The sequence below is a fragment of the Lemur catta genome, chromosome 1, assembly GCF_020740605.2.
Source record: "Lemur catta isolate mLemCat1 chromosome 1, mLemCat1.pri, whole genome shotgun sequence".
Taxonomy (NCBI): domain Eukaryota; kingdom Metazoa; phylum Chordata; class Mammalia; order Primates; family Lemuridae; genus Lemur; species Lemur catta.
Genome location: NC_059128.1, coordinates 62707125 through 62728942, shown reverse-complemented (window position 1 = coordinate 62728942; position 21818 = coordinate 62707125).

Here is a 21818-nt window from a genome sequence, read left to right as displayed (position 1 = left end):
TGTCAACGACCTGTCTCTATCCATCTAATTATGAGTAGATTGTAGAGAGAAGGTCAATGTATCTCCCTATCAATATCACTGCAGAGACTGATTCTTAGATGGGAAACATGACAGTTTATTCTCTGGAAGTGCTGGTGACAGAGAGTGTAGTGATCTTGAAAGAATACCGTTGAACCGTACCATTTCTACCATTCCCACTATTCCTTTTGCCAAAGATGAGGTTGTTCCGGTATAGAAGTTGGAGTAGGGAGGTGTTTACACAATTATTATTACTTAGCTGAATATGGAAAATGATGCATTTTGGGGATTTTTATATCTTCTGAAATCCAAGTGAGCCAAAAGGTAATCAAGACCAACTTGCACTGATATAGACTATGGCCTGCTTTAAGTCCAGTTTAAATAGCTATTAATTTTTTCATCTTTTTGTTTATCCAGAGGCACTCATGGAATATCTGTGATGTGATCGGCCCTGTTCTAGGTACTTGTTCCCTGTCTCAAGACATTTACTGCTGACTGGTGTCTTTGGAAACATGGGCCACCACTCGCCACTACTTCTGCCTCTAAATGGTTATAATCCTGATGTGACACTTTTGGTGAAAATTTAAATATCCATCTTAAAAGATAATAATTTTGTAGCAAGGTAAAACAACATGAAAGGCTTTGTAAAATACTTACATCAATGTTTTTCTCTATAAAAAATAAAATGTTAACTTGGGAGTGAGACAGACAGGTTCTCTTCAAGAAAGTAGAGATGCTGACCTGTTAAGATGTTTGAAATAAGTAAAGAGAAATTTGAAATTATCAGAGAGCTGGAAAGTGTATAGATACTATGTGGATATAGGTTGTCATTATTTTGGAGTAGAGAATAAAGAATAGAGGTTCTTTTAAAAATAGAGATTGGTTTCTATATGTTGGTATATCAAAACTTCAAGCTTAATAGAAAGAATCAAAACTAGGCCTGTTGAAGAATAAGGGGTTGTCTGTTATTTTGACAGTATTCTAATTATCATATCCAATGATCCCATGAGATCTATACAAAAGAAAAGACAAGAAAAAGGCAATAAACTATGCATCAATTATAATTTTATATGTCTCTCTATATATATCTCAACTACAAAAGACCAGGGAGAGTTCACTCCAGAATACAGGCAAAACTCTTATGGCACTGAACACAAATTTGAAGGGAAAAAACACAATAAAAAAATATTTTGAGCCCATTAACAAGAAACTTGATTAAAATTTAAGAAAACAGACAAAAAACACAGAAAATAGAAAAGGAATAATATTTAATACATTTACCAGCCAAAGAATAATATATTTTATGAGGTAAATATTTCCTTCATTTTTAAAAAATAGAGAATTAGAATAATACTAATTGGAGCACAAAAATTAAAAACAAAAAAGATATTTAGAAAGAAATAAAACCAAAGAAAGCTTTTAAAAGGATTTTAATTGTTGGAATTGCAAAGAGAAATTAGAAAACTTTCAGCTATTTAATGAGCAGGATATACACATTGTTATGCCACTGTGCGTATGTAACGTGAGCTAAAGTATTTCTCTCCCTGATATTATTGACCTCATTCCATAATATTAGCAATTGTTATATTAGCAAGCATTAATTCTATATCCCTACTTATGATGTGTATGTTCTTTATGCAGTATAGACAGCATGTCAAATATTCAAATATCAAAGCTACTTTGGCAATTATGTGGTTAAATTTGTGTTTCATTACTAAGAGTCAGAAGCTTTCAAGCATTCATGGATGATATACTGTGCCTTATATCCTTATAGATGATTAATAAACATGTCTTACTAAATGAAACAGAATAAAAGAAATAATATCAAAATATGAGTCAAGTATATTTATCTTTAAAGCAATTTATATATAAATTTCCCTGAAAACCAGGCATTGGCCTTAGCTTTACTTATCATTTTATTTTCCTCTTTTCTTGACTCTTTCTATACTTCTGCTATTCCTTACTTCTCCATAAAACTAAGAAAACATATGCATCAGCATATCCTACCACCAGTGGATACTGAGAGTTAATTTATTGGCACATTTCATGCAAAATTAATAAGGATAGAAGAGAAATAAGAGAGTGGCTATATGAAATCTTCCTATTAGGCTACTACCAGGTTTTTGTAGGCCTAGTCCTATATCTCTTGGGGTTCAAGCAGGGCATAGGGGCACATGTGTAGCTATTAAATTTATACTTAAAAAGAGAAAGTAAGTCCATAAGACAACTGCTAGAAATTTTAAAATTTAGAATTTATAAGTTAAAAAAAGAGAAACTTTAAAAAAACAGCTATTTTTGTTTATGGTTTCATTCTCCTAGGAGATAAATTAGATATAGTGTGGACCTGTGAAAAAAGCACTGGGTGAGGAATCAGCAGGCCTAAGTAAAAGCTCTAAACTCTTTAGGAAATTACCAGAAGACATTAGTCAAAGGGCTTTACTTCTCTAAGTTCAACTTTCTTATCTTTTATATAAGAATTATCATATCTGTTCGGAGAATCTTAGCTGGTTATTATGAATAACAATCATAATATAAATGATTAATAAAAATAGAAACACTTTGTACATTATAAATCACTGTAATACATTCAGAGAAAAAAAATAAAACTAATTGCAAAATTTTGCTAAGAAAGTACAGACTCCCTGGTCCAGGATACAGTAGTTGAAATTTTACTCAGAGGAGCTATAGAAAGAGTAACTACAAGGGTATATATCATTCTTGTGGTCAAAAAGGGAAGCCAGAAGTCAAGGCCACAGAAGACATAGGAAACATCATTTCCAAAGTGTGAGACAAAGCTGTTAACAGGAAATTATTTATAGACTCAAGAGCCAAGAAAAACAAGAAAAAGACAAGAAATCTATCACCTGTGGGGATGAATTGTTCTGGGAAGTCTGTTGACAATTGGAGGGCCCCAAAGGCGCTTTTTGGTGCTTATTTTATGACCCTGAGTCTGGAATCTAATGAATTAAAGAGGTAATTCTGCTCTGGGTGACATTTAAGTGAAAATATCTCTAGGCAATAACTTTAATATTAACCCTAATAAGGCTGATGCCATTCTGTCCTCTATAATGTGGACAAAACATATTATCACAGAAAGGTGAAAGGATATACCAATCTTTTCATAGTTAATTTAAAGCAGTGTGAGCCATGTAACCTTGTTTTCTCTTGCTGGTCTCTTTGGGAAGGCATGGGCGTATAGAGCTACCCACAGAATTAAAAGTAATTTATATCAAACAATAATTTAAAGCTTATTCTTCAGCATTACAAGCCAATTAATTTAGTCTCATAATACACTTATTACAATAAAACAAACAAAAAATCAACAAAAAGCAAAACTCCTTTTTTCAGAATCTAATAACTATAATTTATTATGCAACAAGAATACAATAACTATAACTTATTATATAATAAGCAAATATGTTCATGATGTTGGCTCTGATACATTAAAATTATTAGTTGTTACCAATCACATGAAATAAAAATAATATAAAAAACATTTAATGAGTTAAAGAATTAAACTCTCCTAAGCACTGAAGGTCATATAAAGAAGGTCAAGGCAACAGTTTCTGCTCCCACTAAAAAAAGGAAAAGATACAAATGTCAGTTTAAGCTAGGAAAGAAAATGCACAAGACTATCAATTACTCATGAAAAATACTGAGAAATTGTCAGAAGTAGATGCAATTAAATTCAGTATATATATATTAATACTCCATTTTCAATACTTTAAGTCTTTGAAACTGAATAATTATATATAAAAAGGATGATTTTATGTTATTCATTAATATCTCTATGCTGTCAATGTTTTACACAGTTATTTCTCAGTTAACCATAATTTTTTATTACTAAGGACATCTTTTCTATTTCATATAAACTGAAATATAATATATCTGTAAATAGGAATGATTTTGCACTGTTTTGGCTGCCATTATCAGTATTTTGCTTTGATTTTAGAAAAAGGAATGAGGAAATTTGGGACCTAGGTTGCCCAGCTTGAATGCTGCTCATGTTCCACTGGCAGCTTTATAGCAGTAGGGTGTGAAAAGTCATCCAGGTATGTTTTAAGTAGATTTTAATAATAACATGACCATCAAACACAGATTTATTAACTTTGTATCTATTAATGATATCCTTGTCAAAGCACGATTATGCTCTACTGTTTCTTTCGTTCATCATTGAACAAAGTGAAGTAACTATCTTTGTAAAGAAAGTCAAGTTTTCCTAAACTGTACATTTGCAAAAAAGTATGACCAAAATTCACAGAAAGAAAATGATAAAATTTTGTTTATAAATGCTCCCATTGCCTTATCTGTCTTTTATTTCTCCATGTTTTTTGTTTCTGACAATGTGAGATAAGGAATATTCTCATAGTTCTTGAGCAATTGAATATCCCCAGGCTAATGAAAATTAATCATATAATTTAGGTATGTAGAGAAGGACTTTCTACTATATCTGCCATTAATTTAAGTTCTTTTTCTTTCTAATAATGTTCAAAATATTTTCTGCTGAAATTTGATATCATTTACTCTTCGTCTTAAATCTAAGAAAACTTTGAAATTTGTTGTTATTCTTAAATTACGTATTTAAAGAACTTTATTGAATTAACCATTCTGGGTCTTTCCCCACACTTTGAATTTATAAAAAAATTAACACAAATTTATTTTCATTTTTGCACAGATTCATATTTTAAATTTTATTTTTAAAGTTAACATACGGCAAAATACACTTTTTCTGGTAGAATTATAGAATTTTCACATGTGTACAGTAATGTAACCACCATCACTATCAAGATAAATAAGATTTCTGTCACTCCCCCAAATTCCTTTGAATTTAATGATTCCTTTGTAGTTATACATTTCCTCATCCCTGATCTCTGGCAACCACTGAACTATATCAGAATTTTATGTTTTCAAGAATATCATACTAATGAAATTATACAGTATGTAACATTTTGAGATTAGCTCTTTAAGCACAAATTTATCCAAGTTGTTAGTAATGTCAATAGTTTGTTCTTTTATATTGCTAAGTAGTATTCTGGTGTTGGATGTACCACCATTATTTTTTTTAAGTATTCATTATTTGCAGACTATTCTGGCTGTCTCCAACTTTTGATAATTATAAATAGTGTTGCTAAAAACATTTGTGTGTGTGTTTTTCTGTAAACATAAATTTTCATTTTTCTAGGGTAAGTGTTTAAGTGTGGGATTGCTGGGTCATATGGTGTATGTTTAACTTTATGAGAAACTGATGAACTACTTTTTAGAGTACTTGCAATATTTTGCATTCCCAGCAGCAAATTATGAGAGTTCCAATCTCTTCTCATTCTCATCAGCATTTAATACTATTAGTATTTTTTATTTTAGCCATACTTAGAAATCTCATAGTGGAATCTCATTTCAGTTGTAATTTGTATTTCCCCAATGATGTTAAATTGATGCTTTGATGTTAAACATCTTTCCATGTGTTTATTTTCCATCCATATATGCTCTTTGGTGTTGTATCTGTTCAAGTCTGTTACCCATTTTTAATTGAATTATGTTTTCTTCCAATAATAGTAAGCATGTGTGTGTGTGTGTGTGTGTGTGTGTATATATATATATTCTGTATACAAGTTCTTGGTCAGATATGTGATTTCAAAATATATTCTTCTAGCCTGTATCTTGTCTTTAATTTTCTTAGTAGTTCCCTTAATAGAGCAAAAATTTTTAATTTTGATGAATTCAATGTATTAATCTTTTTACTTTTATGGAACATGTTTTTGTGTCATCTTTAAGAGATATTTGCCTAATGACAGGTCATAATGATTTTCTCCTATTTTTCCTCTAAAAATTTTATAGTATTGCATTTTATATTTTGATCTGATCCATTTTGAGTTGCTTTTTGTATATGAAGAGAGCTTCAGGTTGACTTTCACTTTTTTTTTTTTTTGCATATGGTTGTCCTATTGTTCTACCATTATTTATTCACAAAACTCACCATTCTTTATTAATGGCCTTTGCACCTTTGTCAGAAATCAATTGGCCATATTTGTGTGGGTGTATTTCTTGATTTTCTTTTTGTCCCATTGATCAATGTGTCTATCCTTTTGCCAATACCCCAATGTCTTGATTACTGTAGCATTACGTTAAGTCTTAAAATCAGATAGTGTCATTCCTTCTACTTTATTTCTCTTTTCCAACATTGGTTTTGTTGTTCTATTTCTTGTGCCTTTTCAGAGAAAGTTTAGAATCAGTCTTAGAGATGCATTTTCTTTTGAGCTTCTAATCTAACTTTTTTCCTTTTAAATTTCTAGATTGTACAGTAGGTGAATTGACTACAGAAACAAATGGGCTGCACTGAAAACACATCACATAATTTCAACAATGAGATAGGAAACTTGAATCTTTATTAATGAGATGGAAGCTAAGTCATATTAATAAACCTAATAAAAATATGTCAAATCAATTTTTAAAGACTGCATTTAAGTATTAGGATTTATAGCATTAGATATACTACAGAATAGTTTCCTGGAACATAAAATAGCTGTTTTTTAAAAAGGAAAATTATGAAACACTTGTATGTTAGAATAAAAAGCCCTTTTAATAACAGAATGAAATGAACATTCTAAAAATGTTTGAAAGTACTGTGAGCCCATAGGGAGCTTATGTGTATGAAAATAGGGGAAGGAATAAGAAAGGGAGGGGCTTCCAGTAAATCAGCTGACGGAAAATTACTAGCCATTGAATATGCCAAATCAAACAGGCATCTGATGTCTGAGAACAGCTTTAAAAACATTGTTCCCATAACTACCTTGGAGCCCTTCAGTAACTTGCAAAGGGAACACGATGTTTCTCTTCATCGCCCCCTGGAGACCTCTAAATGGAACAAGTGCTTTCTCCTTCTGGAAGATTATTAAGGAAGAGAAGGATATGTTTAACTATAAAAATCATAGAAATAAGAATGTCCAGAATACTTCATACTTTCTGTGTTGTTTCGCCTTCTAGCTGTCATTCTGCTTGGTCTGTGTGAAGGTTTACTAGGTAAACTGGCACATATAGAACAGAGATATTTTAAAGAAATATGCAAATGAGTCTCCTGATAACCAAAAGTAAAGGAAAATAAGCTCCCAGGATACATTAAGTGTTCAAGTACAGTAAAGCCCCTTTTATATCATATTATAATATGTCATATCTTAACAGAAAATTTTCTGAAAATCAGTGTAGGCATAATTTTTGATTAGTAATTTTTTCTATATCATGTAGGAAGTATGTAGTTTGTTTTTTCAATTAGTAAGTACCATTATACATATATAAAAATTTTCAGGCAATAGTACCTTTCATCTTTGTTTTTCTAACCATTTCCTCTTTTGTTTTGCAGAGATTAGTTGGAAAGAAAGAACATACAGCCAGCTATGTTACATTGTTCGATGCCTGATTTTCTATCAATAGTGCAATTTTTTGATGAAACACACAGCAAATATCAAAATGGCAAACTCTGAATTGTTACCTGGTGCTCTCCCACCAAAAAGGATTTCCGCCTCTTTTTCAAGACTGATTCATCTCTAGTTCACAAACAATCTAGTGTTGAAATATTTGAGGCACCCACTCCTCCAAGGTCACTGTAAAGGCAAAGAATGAGACAACACCATATAAAAGAAAATTGTGTCACCTTTTCAGCAAATAAAAAGTTCAGTCTCAATTTCGTGCTGAAGTATGAAGTATAGTCCCTGTAGAGACAGCCCGTTTGGTTTGTTAGAGGAGGATTTGTAACTGTGGAGGTGGAAAACTTTTTCCAATCTATGAAAGATATTGTGAAACATTTACTGCGAAGAAGCTGGAATAATACCAACCAGAAGCTATAAAAATAAGAGGAGGGAGGCTTAATTTGAAAAGTTTCACACTTTTTTATAGGAACTGCTCCATTATTCTTAATACAGACAAAGGTTGAGTCAAGTTTGTGATGCAGTAAATGAAAAGTTAACAGTTCAGCTCATCACTTCAAGCGAATCCATACAGATTCACTGCATTTCTCTCCCTGTTCTCCCTTGCCCTGCACTTCTTCATTTTGATTAGCTCGTTCCCTTAACTGGTGAAGCAAGCATTTGTCCTTCAAGTCCAATAAGTTCTAACAATCATTAATCACAAGTTTCTTTGGTGAGTGTTTAAAAAGTCTAATCAGGGAGGGAGAGTGCTAAAAAGAAAATACATAGCACTTTCCAGAAAAGATTGAGGGTCAAGAATGAAAATAGCTAAGTCTCAAAGTCTCAGATAACTGAAAAAAAAATCAAACTTCATTTCTCATAATTTTATTTTCAAATATATCTATACATTAAAAAATCAATGATGTCCCTTTTTGTGTAGATCGAATTGGGTAACCTGATTGATTGTATAAACTGAATTCTGTCTCCTTTTGTGTAGCCTGCACACTATCTTTAATGGTAGGAAAGATGTATGAGGCATTAAACAACAGGCAATAGTTTTAGAGAAGAAATCTAATATCAGCGACTTTAAGAAATAAAATGCCAAACACAAATTGACATATATAATGTCTGTATCTTTGTACACAGATGACTATTTAGTAGTTGTAGTTCTATCAGTGCCAGAATCTTAGAGGCTGAAATCAGGCTCCAAGGGAGTCAGTATAATTAGAACTATGGACTATTTAGAGTTAGGATTACTTCTACTTTAGCTGGAATCGCTTCATGATGTATGAACTTCCCGGATAACAACCATTGGTGGATAGTTTAAGAAGTACAAGAGGCATTTGAATGTCTAAATATTTTAAAATATTTCCTATGAAGGCATATTTCTATCCCTTTAACAAAGAAACCTATCTAAGTTGCTTTTTCTTTCTTATTTCATTTCAGCCATCATTTATTGAGCTCTATTACACATCAGGTAATATTCAAGCTAAGTCCATACAAAGAAGAGTAAAACTGCTTTTAAGTTATATCTATTGTTGGGAGAAAGAACTAAAAGGAGAAAGGAACATAAAACAATATTTTATTGCAATATTCAAAATGTCATTAATGGGTTATGTAGGGTATTGTGAAAAATAGATTACTTATAGTTAATCTAATAAGGAAGAGGTGTTAGGAGAATTTCTGGAGGAGGTGACATGTTAGCTGAGTCTTAAAAGACAAGATGTTGATTACCAGGGAAAGAAAGGATGGCATGATTATATCTGTTTAAGGCAGATGGGAAAGTTTAGCTGAAGGCATGTAATCATGGCTTAGCATGATGTGTTCAGTGCTTCTAAGTAGTTGTTATTGCTAAAATGCAAGGTATAAAGGAGGAGAAAAAGCTAGAAAAGCAGGTGGGGTGAGACCATGAAAATCATCGTATACATGTTTGAAAATTTAGATTTTTATATACGTGGGAAGTTTTGATTTTAAGAAGATGAGTGACATCAGGTCAATGTTTTAGATAAATCAATCTATTGATAATATGGAGAATAAATCTGAAGATCCTGGAAGACGATTATCAGTAGTATGTCTGAAAATCCTAAGCCAAAGAGGATGAAGGTCTAAAATGGAAGATTGGACCCAGAAATAAGTGGTCCCCAGATTTGATGCATAATTACAAAGTTGGCCAGTAAAATTTGTGGATTAGGTGTAGGGGTAAAGTTGAGAGGCTTTTGAAAAAAACACATAAGACTTCTCCTAGATAGCTGTGTTGTTGGTGGAACAATAAACTAACATACGGAATTTAAGAGGAAAACAGTTTTGGAAGGAATATCATGAGTTCTGTTTTAGACATCTTGACTTTAAAAATTCCCTGAGGCATCAGAGTGGAAAGGTCTTGTAGTTGGGTGGATATAAATGTTTAATATTCTCTAGAGAGATCATGGTTAATGCTATGATTTTTGAAATCATAAAAACATATAGGTAGAGTTAAAGTCACAAAAGTGGTGGAGTTCTTTCAAAAAGAAATTTCTTAATAGTACAAAAAAAGCTCATTCAGTGGGTAGGAAAATGTTGAGTTCACCAGCATTTAAGAGATAATAGAAACAAAGAAAATGAAGATTATTTAGAAGAAAGTTACAGGAGTTTGATTTCATAGAAAGGAGAGAAGTAGAATGTTTTAAGCAATAAGGAGTGATCTATAATATTAAAAATAACACAAGAATCAATTAATAAAAATTAAGACTGACCATGTCTGTTGCATTAACGAGTCAGTATTGTCTGGAATGGGAGTACGGGCATACTTCATCTTATTCCACTTTGCAAATATTGTATTATTTCTAAATGGAAGGTTTGTGGGAACCCTTCATTGAACAAGTCTATCAACACCATTTATCCAACAGCATGTGCTCACTTTGTGTCTCTGTGTCACATTTTGACAATCCTCATAATGTTTTAAAGATTTCATTATTATATCTGTTATAATGATCTGTGATCAATGATCTTGCAATTTACTATTGTAATTGTTTGGGGGCATCACAAACCATGTTCAAATAATATGACAAACTTCAAAGATAAATGCTGTGTGTGTTCTGACTGCTCCACCTACCCACCTTTCCTTTGTCTCTCTCCCTATTCTCCAGCCTCTCTATTCTCTGAGACACAATAATATTGAAATTAAGCCAATCAATAATCCTACAATTCTCTCTAAATATTCAAATGAAAGGTGACAAATCTCTCACTTTTAATCAAAAACTAGAAATGGAAGGCATGTTAAAAACCAAGATAGGTCAAACCGAGATAGGCTTCTTGCACCAAATAGCTAACCAAGTTGTGAATACAAGGGAAATGTTCTTGAATGAAATTAGAAGTACTACTCCAGTAAACACATGATGATGTATTTACACATGAAGAAAGTAAAACAACCTTATTGATGATATAGAGAAAGTTTGAGTGGTCTAGTTGGAAGATCAAAGCAGCCACAACAGTCCCTTAAGCCAAAGCCTAATACAGAACAAGGCCTTAACTCCTTTCAATTCTGTGAAGGCTGAGTGAGGTCAGGAAGCTGCAAAAGTGAAGTTTGAAGCTAACAGAAGTTGGTTCATGAGGTTTAAGGAAAAAAGCCATTTCCACAACAGAAAAATACAAGGTAAAGCAGCAAGTCTTATTGTAGAAACTGCAGCAAGTTATCCAGAAGACTTCGCTAAGATCACTGATGAAGGTAGCTACACTAAAATACAAATTTTCAATGTAGACAAAACAGTCTTATATTGGAACAAGATGCCACTGAGGACTTTAATAGCTGAAAAGGAGAAGTCAATGCCTAACTTCAAAGCTTCAAAGGAAAGACTAACTTTCTTATTAGGAGTTAATGCAGCTGGTGGCTTTTAGTTGAAGTCCATGCTAATTGATCATTCCAAAAATCTGAGAGCTTTTAAAAATGATGCTACATCTACTCTGTCCATGTTCTATAAATGTAACAACAAAGCCTTGAAGGCAGTGTATCTGTTTATAGCATGGCTTACTGGGTAGTTGAAGCCCACTGTTAAGAATTACTACTCAAAAGAAAAAAAAAAACAACATTTATTTTCAAAATATTACTGCTAATTGACAATGCTTCATTACCCAAGAGCTCTAATGAAGGTATAAAAAGAGATTAATGTTGTTTCCATGCCTGCTAATATAACATCCATTCTGCAACCCACAGGTCAAGCAGTAACATTGACTTTTAAGTCCTATTACTTAAGAAATACATTTTGTAAGGCTGTACCTTCCATAAATAGTGATTTCTCCGATGTACATGTGAGCAAAGTAAATTGACAATCTTCTGGAAAAGATTCACCACTCTAGATGCCATTAAGAACATTTGTGACTCATGGGAGGAGGTCAAATTATTAACATTTATGGGAGTTTGGAAGAAATTGAATAGAACCCTCATGGATGACTTTGGAAGGTTTGAAACTTCAGTGGAAGAAGATGTGGTACAAATAGCAAGAGAACTGGAATTAGAAGTGGAGGCTGAGGACAGGGCTGAATTGCTACAATCTCATGATCAATGTTGAATGGATGAAGAGTTGCTTCTTATGGATGAGCAAAGAAAGTGGTTTCTTGAGAGGGAATCTACTCCTGGTGACAATGCTGTGACCATTGTTGAAAGGACAACAAAGGATTTAGAATTTTACATAAACTTAGTTGCTAAAACAGTGGCTGGATTCAAGAAGACAGATTAATTCTGAAAGAAGTTCTACTGTGAGTAAAATGCTATCAAACAGCATCACATGCTACAGATAAATCTTTTGTGAAAGGAAGGTTCAATTGATGTGGTAAAGGTCATTGTCTTATTTGAAGAAATTATCACAGCCTCCTCACCCATCAGCAACCACCACCTTCATCAGTCAACAGCTATGAACACTGAGATAAGACCCTCCACCAGCAAAAAGATCACAACTCACTGAAGGCTCAGATGATTGTTACCATTTTTAGCAATAGAATATTTTTACATTAATGTATACATATAGTACAATGCTATTGCACACTTAATAGACTACAATATAGTGTAAACATAAATTTTATATGTAACGAGAAACAAAAAAAATGTGTGATTCACTTTATTGCAATTTTCACTTTGTTGTGGTGGTCTGGTACCAAACCTACAACACCTCTGAAGTGTGTCTGGTAGTTTCAGTGGAGGCAGAAGTCAGGTTGAAGTGGACTGAGGAATGAACAATATGATGAAGGGAAATAAAGGTGGACTGCATTGTCAAATATTTAGAATAAAAAGGATGTATGATAGGATATCAGCAATGCAAAGGAAATGTATCCATTTGTAAATTACATCATTTTTCTAAAGATTTATAATTAGAGTTCATTTATTTGGTGCATGAGTTTTTCTATAAGTAAAACCTTCTTCCACCAAGAGTGGGAAATAGAATGTGCTAAGTCATCATTGCCACAATATGTGTTTTATTTTAGCCCTTTGTAAAAGTTGATTTTGATATTTCTGGTAGAGGAAGTTGAAAAGAAGTCTACAAAATCTTGACTTTGTTTCTTTGGATTACTTTGAGTCATCTTTTTGAAAATTTGAGGCCATGGGACCAAATTATATTTGTTTAATTTTTATTAAATTATATATCTGAAATCTAGGAACTATAGCTGACTATAACAGATATACCTGTTGGTTAACGCAAAGAAAATGTGTTTGATTTCATACAAGTTTTTTTTGTTGTATTTTCACTTCAACAAGTACATACTTGATAGCCAGAATTAGTCCCAGAGTAACAGATTTCATTGTTACTTTCTCTGCCTTTTAAAAGATGAATCTATTAGTTCATCAAGTCCACAATTTGTCATGTACTCCATGATATCCCTACCCAGAGTGGATCTCATTATCCCTACTTTACTTTTATTTTTGCACAATTCTATTCTTAAACCCTGCCCAAAACAATCCTTCCTAAACTTTAAGTTTGATCTTAATGTTATCCAATCCATTTTATTTGTAATGGTCTGCTATTAGTTATATCATATTACTTCTATTTATTTAAACTTATTTTCAAAAATTGTTTAAAAAAAGCTTTTGGATATATAAACTAAAAATATAATAAAACTTGTCAACCTTTTGTTATGATTTACTTTCTTTTTTTATTTGGTATAGTTATAAAACCTTTCCCATCATCTCTGGCTTCAAGTTTACTCCCAAATTGTTTTACAGTTTAAAGGGGTGAAATTGACTACAAAAGAAAATGAGATAACTTTTTGGAGGGATGGAAATGTTCTATGACTCCACTGTGATGGTATTTTATACATTTATAAAACGTATTAAGTGTACCTCAAAAAAAGGATAAGTTTTAGTGTGTGGGAGATTATACTTAAGTAAACATGAATTTTAAAAATGCCTCTTAAATTTAGATAATTAATGTGGATATTAAAATATGTATAGGATATTGACTGAGAAATTGCCCTACCAAATATTAAACATTATAAAACTGCAATGAAAGCATTATGGACGTGGCCCATGAATTGATAGAGAGTACAATTGACTAGATAGTTATAGAACTATCTAAATTCATAAATGCATACAATGCATAAGAATTTATTAATAGTTTAAAATAAAATATAAAAGAAAGAAAATATGCTGGAGTCAGTTTGCTTGTGTTAAAATCCCAGCTTCACAATTTATCTATTGTATGATATGGGGGAAAAGATTCAAGCTCTCCGTCTCTTAGTTTTCTCATCAGTTAAATAACAATGATTCTTACTTCACAAGGATCACGTATAGATTCAATGAGATAACACACATAAAGCAGAGGTTCTTCATTTGTGATCCAATTACCCCAATGAGATCCATGGATAGATTTTAAGGACTTGGAATTTGATGGAAAAATTACATCTTCATTTTGATCAAGCTGTAACTGAAACGTACTATTCCCTCTCATCATGAATGTAGTCAGCAAATCATAGTTGTACTAACAGGAGCCATGGTGTTGCCAATAGAAATCAGATATTTTTATACATCACATTACTGGTTTTGCAAATACCTCAAAATCTTGTTTACATCAATCATTAGCCAAAATTATGGTTTTATTGGTGCCTCCATCAAAACACACATCATTGAATGCATTGGCCAAATATCAGGCAACTCTGTGCCTAGTAGCAATTCATCCACCAAGTGATGAAGTCACATGGTTTCAAATCACTGACCCAAATACCTACCTTGTTTGCAGTTCTCTGTATACAATTATTTCTTGATCAACCCAGGGAAGAAGAGATGAGTTACTTTTATTGTTTGTCCAGGTTTTGCAAAATTGAGCAATTTAAATGAGAAGTATTCATTCTTATATGATGGTGTGCCATTTTTTAATGTAGGCATCCATATAAGCTACAGTATCAACTTGTACCCTTATGGTTCTGAATTTCTGATTCCTCTTCATTCCAGCACCTGCTGATTTCTCTTCTTCCTTTTATACTTAGTCATTATTCACTTATCATTTTTTGTTTTATTTAATGTAGCATTTCCAAGTATTTTTGGAGGAATGGGTAGATATATTAACTTAGTCTGTTATATTTTCAGATCCAGCTTTCATTCTTTCATAACATACATAAATTTTTACTGAATTTCAGGTTTTGTGGATTTTTATCTAGATGGACATTTTTTTTAAACATTCAGCTTTGTGAATCCTTTGTCTTCCTTGTTAAGGTTTGTGTCATTTGAAACATTTCCCTTTCTATTGCCCTTCTCCAGTCATGAAGTGCCAACTGTTATGGGCTATTTACCCCTTTGCTCAGAAAAAGGTAAATTTCCAGGTGATACCAATTTTGAAATAGGGTATATTTTATAATTTCTATAAATCTTTTCTCCAGCAAAAATAAACTTAGAGAACTGTTATTCTTAATTTTATAAATCTAATGGTATTCCTAAGAAAGTATATCTTGCCTAGAAGGCTCTTAATGAATCTCATTCTGTACACAGCAAATCTAGAATCTGGAATATTCATGTGCCCCATAAACTTGGCAGGTATCCACTCATTCCTACCAATATTCTCTAACACAGATCCTGAAAAAGCAAGATTTCAGTTCTCTGAGCTACCTTAAATTTTTTTGTGGAAAGAGACTGTTTCTGTGAGAATGTTCTGAGTCATCCCTAATCCTTGGATCATGAAGAGATACTTTTTCTTTTTCCTTTAAGCACTGTTTTTCCTAAAAATATACTCTCTTGTTTCTGTCTTCCTTTGCTGTTTTCATCTAAAATTTTCCAATCTGTGAATTATAACCTGACAATATCGTAAATATGTAAATAGGCTTATAGACTATCTCAGCATTCTCAGTTAGTTGTCAGGAATAAAATACTGGGGATAGATTTAGCATCATATACAGGCAAAAACATCTTTTAGTACCAAGGAAGGATTTTACCACATGGCACCCTGCTAGGTGGTAGAATACAAAGGCTTTTCAAAGTACTTACTGTAATCCATATACCATGAGAAGCTGACTAATGTTTTATTTTCTTTTTAACGAGAGATCTACTCATTGCTGTCTTTCTCCAGGCCTGGTTCTTTGAACTTACGATATAAATCTCCTAATAAGCAATATCACGTATCTTTTCTCACTTCCAAAAAGAAAATAAACTAGGAGTCCTGGACCAATTAAAGGGACATCATAAGTAGAACTGAAAGAAATGTATATGATAGATGGAGATTGCACCAGAATGTTATCAGCCACAAGAAGACAAAGCGAAAGAACAAAAAGGTCACTGAACAAATATTTTAATAATGCTTTGTTTTAAATTCCATCAGTTACACATTATTACCTTTACCATGCTGCAGAAACTCAGGAGGGATAACGTGAACAGTGTTATTTATAATACAACAAACCTCAGCACCTCCAGGGCACACATCAGCCACTAAGCATTTTACCAGGTATTGCCTTATTTTCTGACTTTAAAACATTGCTTTTCTTCAATACAAGAAAACTGTATGTAGGATCAAACTAATATTAATGTAATAAAGAGGATTTCTTTTCATCAGTTAAATAGAACAAACATCCTAGCAATATTAATAGTATTAACATTTCTTCAGTGCCTTCTATGCACAGAGACTATATGAAGTGATTCACATGTTTTTACTCACTTCATTCTCACCACCAAACTCTAGGGCTACTAATTTCTCTGTTTTATAGAAAAACAAAATAATTTAAAGCATAGAGAGTTGAAATACCAGACCAATGGGATCCATGTAGTAAGTATGCTCCTGTGATTTAAATGTAAATACCGTTTTCTTAACCACTGCTATACTGCCTCTTTAGGTTACCAGTATTTAATTTAATTTTAATCTTTTGTGGAAAAGAATGATTCAGTGACAGACTAAAGCCATTTCCAAATGGAATGATTCTATATTATACTATAGACTATATATTAAACACATGAGCATATATATTATTGAAATAGGCTGTACACCATCTCCTCATAAAGAGTATTCAATTGTGGGGTAGGAAATTAGGGATTGAGGAATCTTTCTGCCACAAACTGTGTGTGATCTTGGGTAGGTTATTTAGCATTTACCTCTCTCCATCTGAAAAATGGGATGCACAGAACATTCATATGTAATTAGTTTGAGACCTAAAGAGCTTTATGTTTGTCCTAATACAACCAGTTTCCAGAACACTGCAGCATCCCGCTAGCTGTTTGCTGCACAGATCGGCATGTGAAGGCACTGAAAGCTTGCTCATGTCTTGTTTGCCTTATGTACCTCAACACAACCTAACTGGGACCCTTCACGCACACATGCTTTCATTACTTACCCCTGGCAGATCCAATTGCTCACTGAAATTCAGGAGGTAGAAGGGTGGGCAGAGATCGATACAGAAAAACATTTCTTCCATTTTTAAAGTAGTTCTATATCCTTTGAGATCCAATACAGGCCTATAAATCTTAGTCATGATTCCTTTTTTTTATTTTCAAAGTCTTTAATGCTGGTAAATGCAGATAATTCTGGATAAAACTAAATAACATTATGTCCTAATGGGAAACTTGTGTTCATATCAATTTGCAATCCTTTGAGGATCCCTGTCAGATCTTTTATGTGTTATAACGCTTCCCTGGCTATTAGGTGTGAGTTAATGCCTTCACAGTTCTATGTTGTCAAGCAGCTTTTTTATGTTGTTGGTGTGGTGAAACCAACAACACATAAGACTCATCAGATAAAACCTCAATGACTTGCAAGGAAAAGTGTGAAAACTATCTGGAACCCTGAATTTTGGCTTTGAATTATCTCTGAATGTAAGTAGATAATTTTTTTAACCTAATAGTCTGTTGTGTAAACTGGAAATAATCGAAGGGTAAAAGGGATCTTCTTTCAATACTCAGAAAATCCTGACAACTCTCCCTTTCAGTTATACATACAGAATCTGACCACTTCTTACCATTCTACGTTTAAGACCCTGGGTGAATCTCTCACGACCTCTAACTTGTAATACTGAACCCAGTAAAGCAGATAGAGCAAGCCTGTTTAAATCTCACCCTGTCACTACCCTTTTCAAAACTGTGATGGGTGTTCTTGCTTATATGCAGAATCCAAAAAAGTTGAACTTACAGAAGCAGAGAGTAGAATGCTGGGTTACCAAAGGCTGGACAAGATACAAAATTTCAATTAGATAAGAGGCAATAAGTTCAAGAGATCTATTGTACAACATGATGACTATAATTAATAATAACGTATTTTATTCTTGAAAATTCCCAAAGAGTAGATTTTAAATATTTTCACCAGAAAAAGATAAATATGTGAAGTAATGCACGTGTTAATTAGCTCCCGAAAGCCATTCCACTATGTAAACGTATTTTAAAACATCATGTTGTACAAGACAAATATATAAAATTATTATTTGTCAATTAAAAATAATTAATTAGCTCATTTAAAAAAGCCCCACAAAAAACAAAACTGTGATGGCATCCCAATCGAAGAAAGGTCAAAGTCCGTCCGATCTGCAGAGAGAAACATTACTTCACTGACTTTAGTGTCTGCTTTGCTTCCCCTCGGTTCCTGCTCCAACTCCATTGGCCTCCTGATTGTTTCTGGAACGTTTCAGCTTGCTCCTCTGTCAGAGACTTTATCCTTGCTGGTCTTTCTGTCAGGAACACTTTCCTTTCAGATACCTGCAATGGAATGGACTCATCCTCTTCAGAACAGCAGTATCTCTCCTTCGCTTGCTATGCTTTTCTAGCCTTACCATTACATATATATGAATTATATACATAGTTACATTCTCAAAAAATGTTTTTAAGCAGATTGAGTTCATAGTATTAAAATTGGGGTAGATATATCATCTATATTAAATATCCTAGCACTGTTTTCCTTTTTATGGCCAATAAAGTGGGTGAGGAATAATTGGCATGTATCGGTTTTTCCATATTAAATATGATACTAATTAAGTTTAAACATATATGAAAATATTTCCTTGGAAGAAACAGTCATTATTTCTAGGTTGTGGGATAAAAGGAACTTTTGTTTTCCTCTTTAATTCTTTCTGGGGTTTAAAAGTTTATTATAGGATACTCCTATATTATGCTTATTTTTGTTACATTAACAATTTATTAGTTCTTATTTTAATCAATAAATGATCATTTTCTGAAAGATCAAATTGTACTAATTGTTTATATAAAAATAAATAGAGATACTATGCTCCTGTCTGCCCCACCCTTAAGGCTACTCTCCAGGAGTCAGGGCTTTACTCTTTTTGACTTGTCTTTGGCTATTTAGCTCCACTGTACAAAATATTAATAATATTCATATAATGGTACTTCTTTTTGCAGTCATATTAATCATTGTTTATTGGTTTCCTTTTAAGAAAGATCAAAATTTCACTTTCTTTTATGTAACCCTTCCAAATTCCTACCCACATTCTTCAAAGTTCAATGAAAAATTTTTCTTAAATTGATTGTGAGTTTTTATGTTATAAGACAATATAAATATTATCCACTGATAAGCAAAGTTGTGTAAAATGTTACATAATTGCCTATGTAACTTATTTTCCCTGAAATTAGTATTTCCCTCATGTTTCATTTGCTTAGTTTTCTATGCACCTATTTTCATGGATTATTAGTCTATCAATATTATTTTCCAGAAGCTCAATTCCACTAGAGATTTTTATCCTTTCTATTTTTTCCTGAAGACCCTCTTCCATCCTATTTTGCCAGCCTGGACCATTTGTTTTCTAAGCCTGCTCTGTCCATAGCTGCATAACTAACTCTGCCCCCTCTTTGGGAACTTCCTGTTCTTTGAAGATTTCCCTTTCTACCCTATTTTCGCAAAATCTTGTTCTCTCTTTTTAGTTTATTCTTCTGGTTTTTTTGGATCACATCTTATAGTAGCTCCATAAAAAGGAAAAATGGGCCATATATTTATTGAAACTTTATATGTATAAACATAAATTTATTCTATCCTTCCAATTAATTAATAAAAAAGCCAAATGCAGAATTCTAAATTGAAAACCATATCCTTGTAAAATTGTGATAGCATTACTCCATGGTTTTCTGGTTGTTATTATTGAGAATTTTTATGGTTTTATGATTCTTATTCCTCTGTATGGAACCTCTTGAACTCTAATGATTTTAGAAACTTTTCTTTATCCTTGACATTCTGAAGATTTTAAGTAGTATGTCTTGATGTAGGATTTCTTTACTTGGTTGTGCAGGGCCCTCTGTCAGCCCTTTATATTTGGAGACAATGTCCGTGATTTATAGGAAATATTATTGTCTTATTAATATTTCTTTGATCATTTCCTTCTACTTGTTTTTATCAGTTTCACTTTTTTAAATGTCTATTCATGAAATATTGGGAATCTTGAATAATCTTTTAATTTTTTTAAAGATCTATTCTCTTTAATTTTTAATATCCATCGTTTAATTCTAATTTGGGGGTATTTTCATTGATTTCATCTTCCATTGTCTCTCTTTTTCAGTGTTATATTTTTAATTCCCAGCAAGTATTTCATGTCATCTAATAGGCCTTTATCCATCTTCTCATTATTTTACTAATGTAATATTTTACTTTTTGTCTTCTCTTACCACAGCCCAACGAGTTTCTGCATGAGCCAGCATTAGTTTTTGTACAACTTATTCCTTTCCATACTGCAAGTCTTTGCTTAAAAGGTACCTCCTCAGTTTCTTCTACAGAAATTTAAATTTGAATTTTCAATTACTCATTCTTTTTTTTTACTTGTTTATTATCCCTACCTTTGCTAGAATGTTTTATGAGTGCTGCAACTTTGCTTATAACTCTACCCTCAACCATGTATAATGCCTGGTATATAGTAAGTATTGGTCAGAGTTAATGAGAAGGAAAATAAAATGCTGCAAAGTAGGAACGAATATACTAGGTGAAGAAATAACTATATAAAATGTATACTATATTAGTATAATAGAATTTGAATATACTAAATTAATGAATGTAGGAAAATCTATACTGGCAAGTAAAGTATTATAGAAAAACAGGAAATGTAAAAAAAGCAGAAAGCCCAAAAGTGCTTAGATTCCTAACACAGAATAAAGGGAAACAAGAATACAGCTAGAGTTTGATCAAGTGGAGCAGCAGGCCCAGGTGAGATGGAACTAGAATAAACTGTGTGGGTCCCATCCAGAGTTGGCCTGGCTATAAAACCCAATCCTCATGATAACGATATTAGGATGAAAAATGTTCCATCAAATGAAGTAAATAGTAACAAAGCATGTAGCAGGGTATCATGCTAGCTTCACCTTGGATTAAACTTTTGTGAAGAAATTATGGGGGATTTCAGTGCATGAGGAATCGGATTTAGTTGTAAATAAAAGGTTTTGCCTTATGTTTACAATCCAGGGAGCTTCCTGGTTCCTTAAATTCATTGTAACTCCTGTTGATGTTCTTATAATCAGTGCAAACAAAAAAAACCAAAACAACCCCCCAAACAAACAAAAAGCCTTCCATTATTCAGTATTTCATCTAATTGTCTTTTATTCCTTTTTTTTTTTTTTCTTTACAGGAAAGGAAAACCCTGGGCTGAAAGAGAGTATGATTCACTGGACCCATTCTTCTGACGGTTTTGTGAAATAACTTGGGGTAAAAGTAATTGTATAAGCTTGTTGTTCTCTCATTTTCCTGCTGCCACCATGTAGAGTAAACCCCACATAAGGATTTAAAACATGTAGAAGAGAGAAACTACTAAAAAGATATGTTGAATGAATTCAGAAAGGTATTGCATTATGTATTTGTCTAGCAGGAAGCTCTGTGACCTTGTGAGGGTCATTTGAGCTCTGAGTGCATTAGCTCCTAGAGAACTGTTACATTTGAAATGTGATCTATAAGGATTTTGCAGAGAAAGCGTCATGAGGTACAATAAAGTAGGATAGATCATTGCCTAGACAGAATATAAAAAGGAGTCCTGAAATGGAACTGAGTG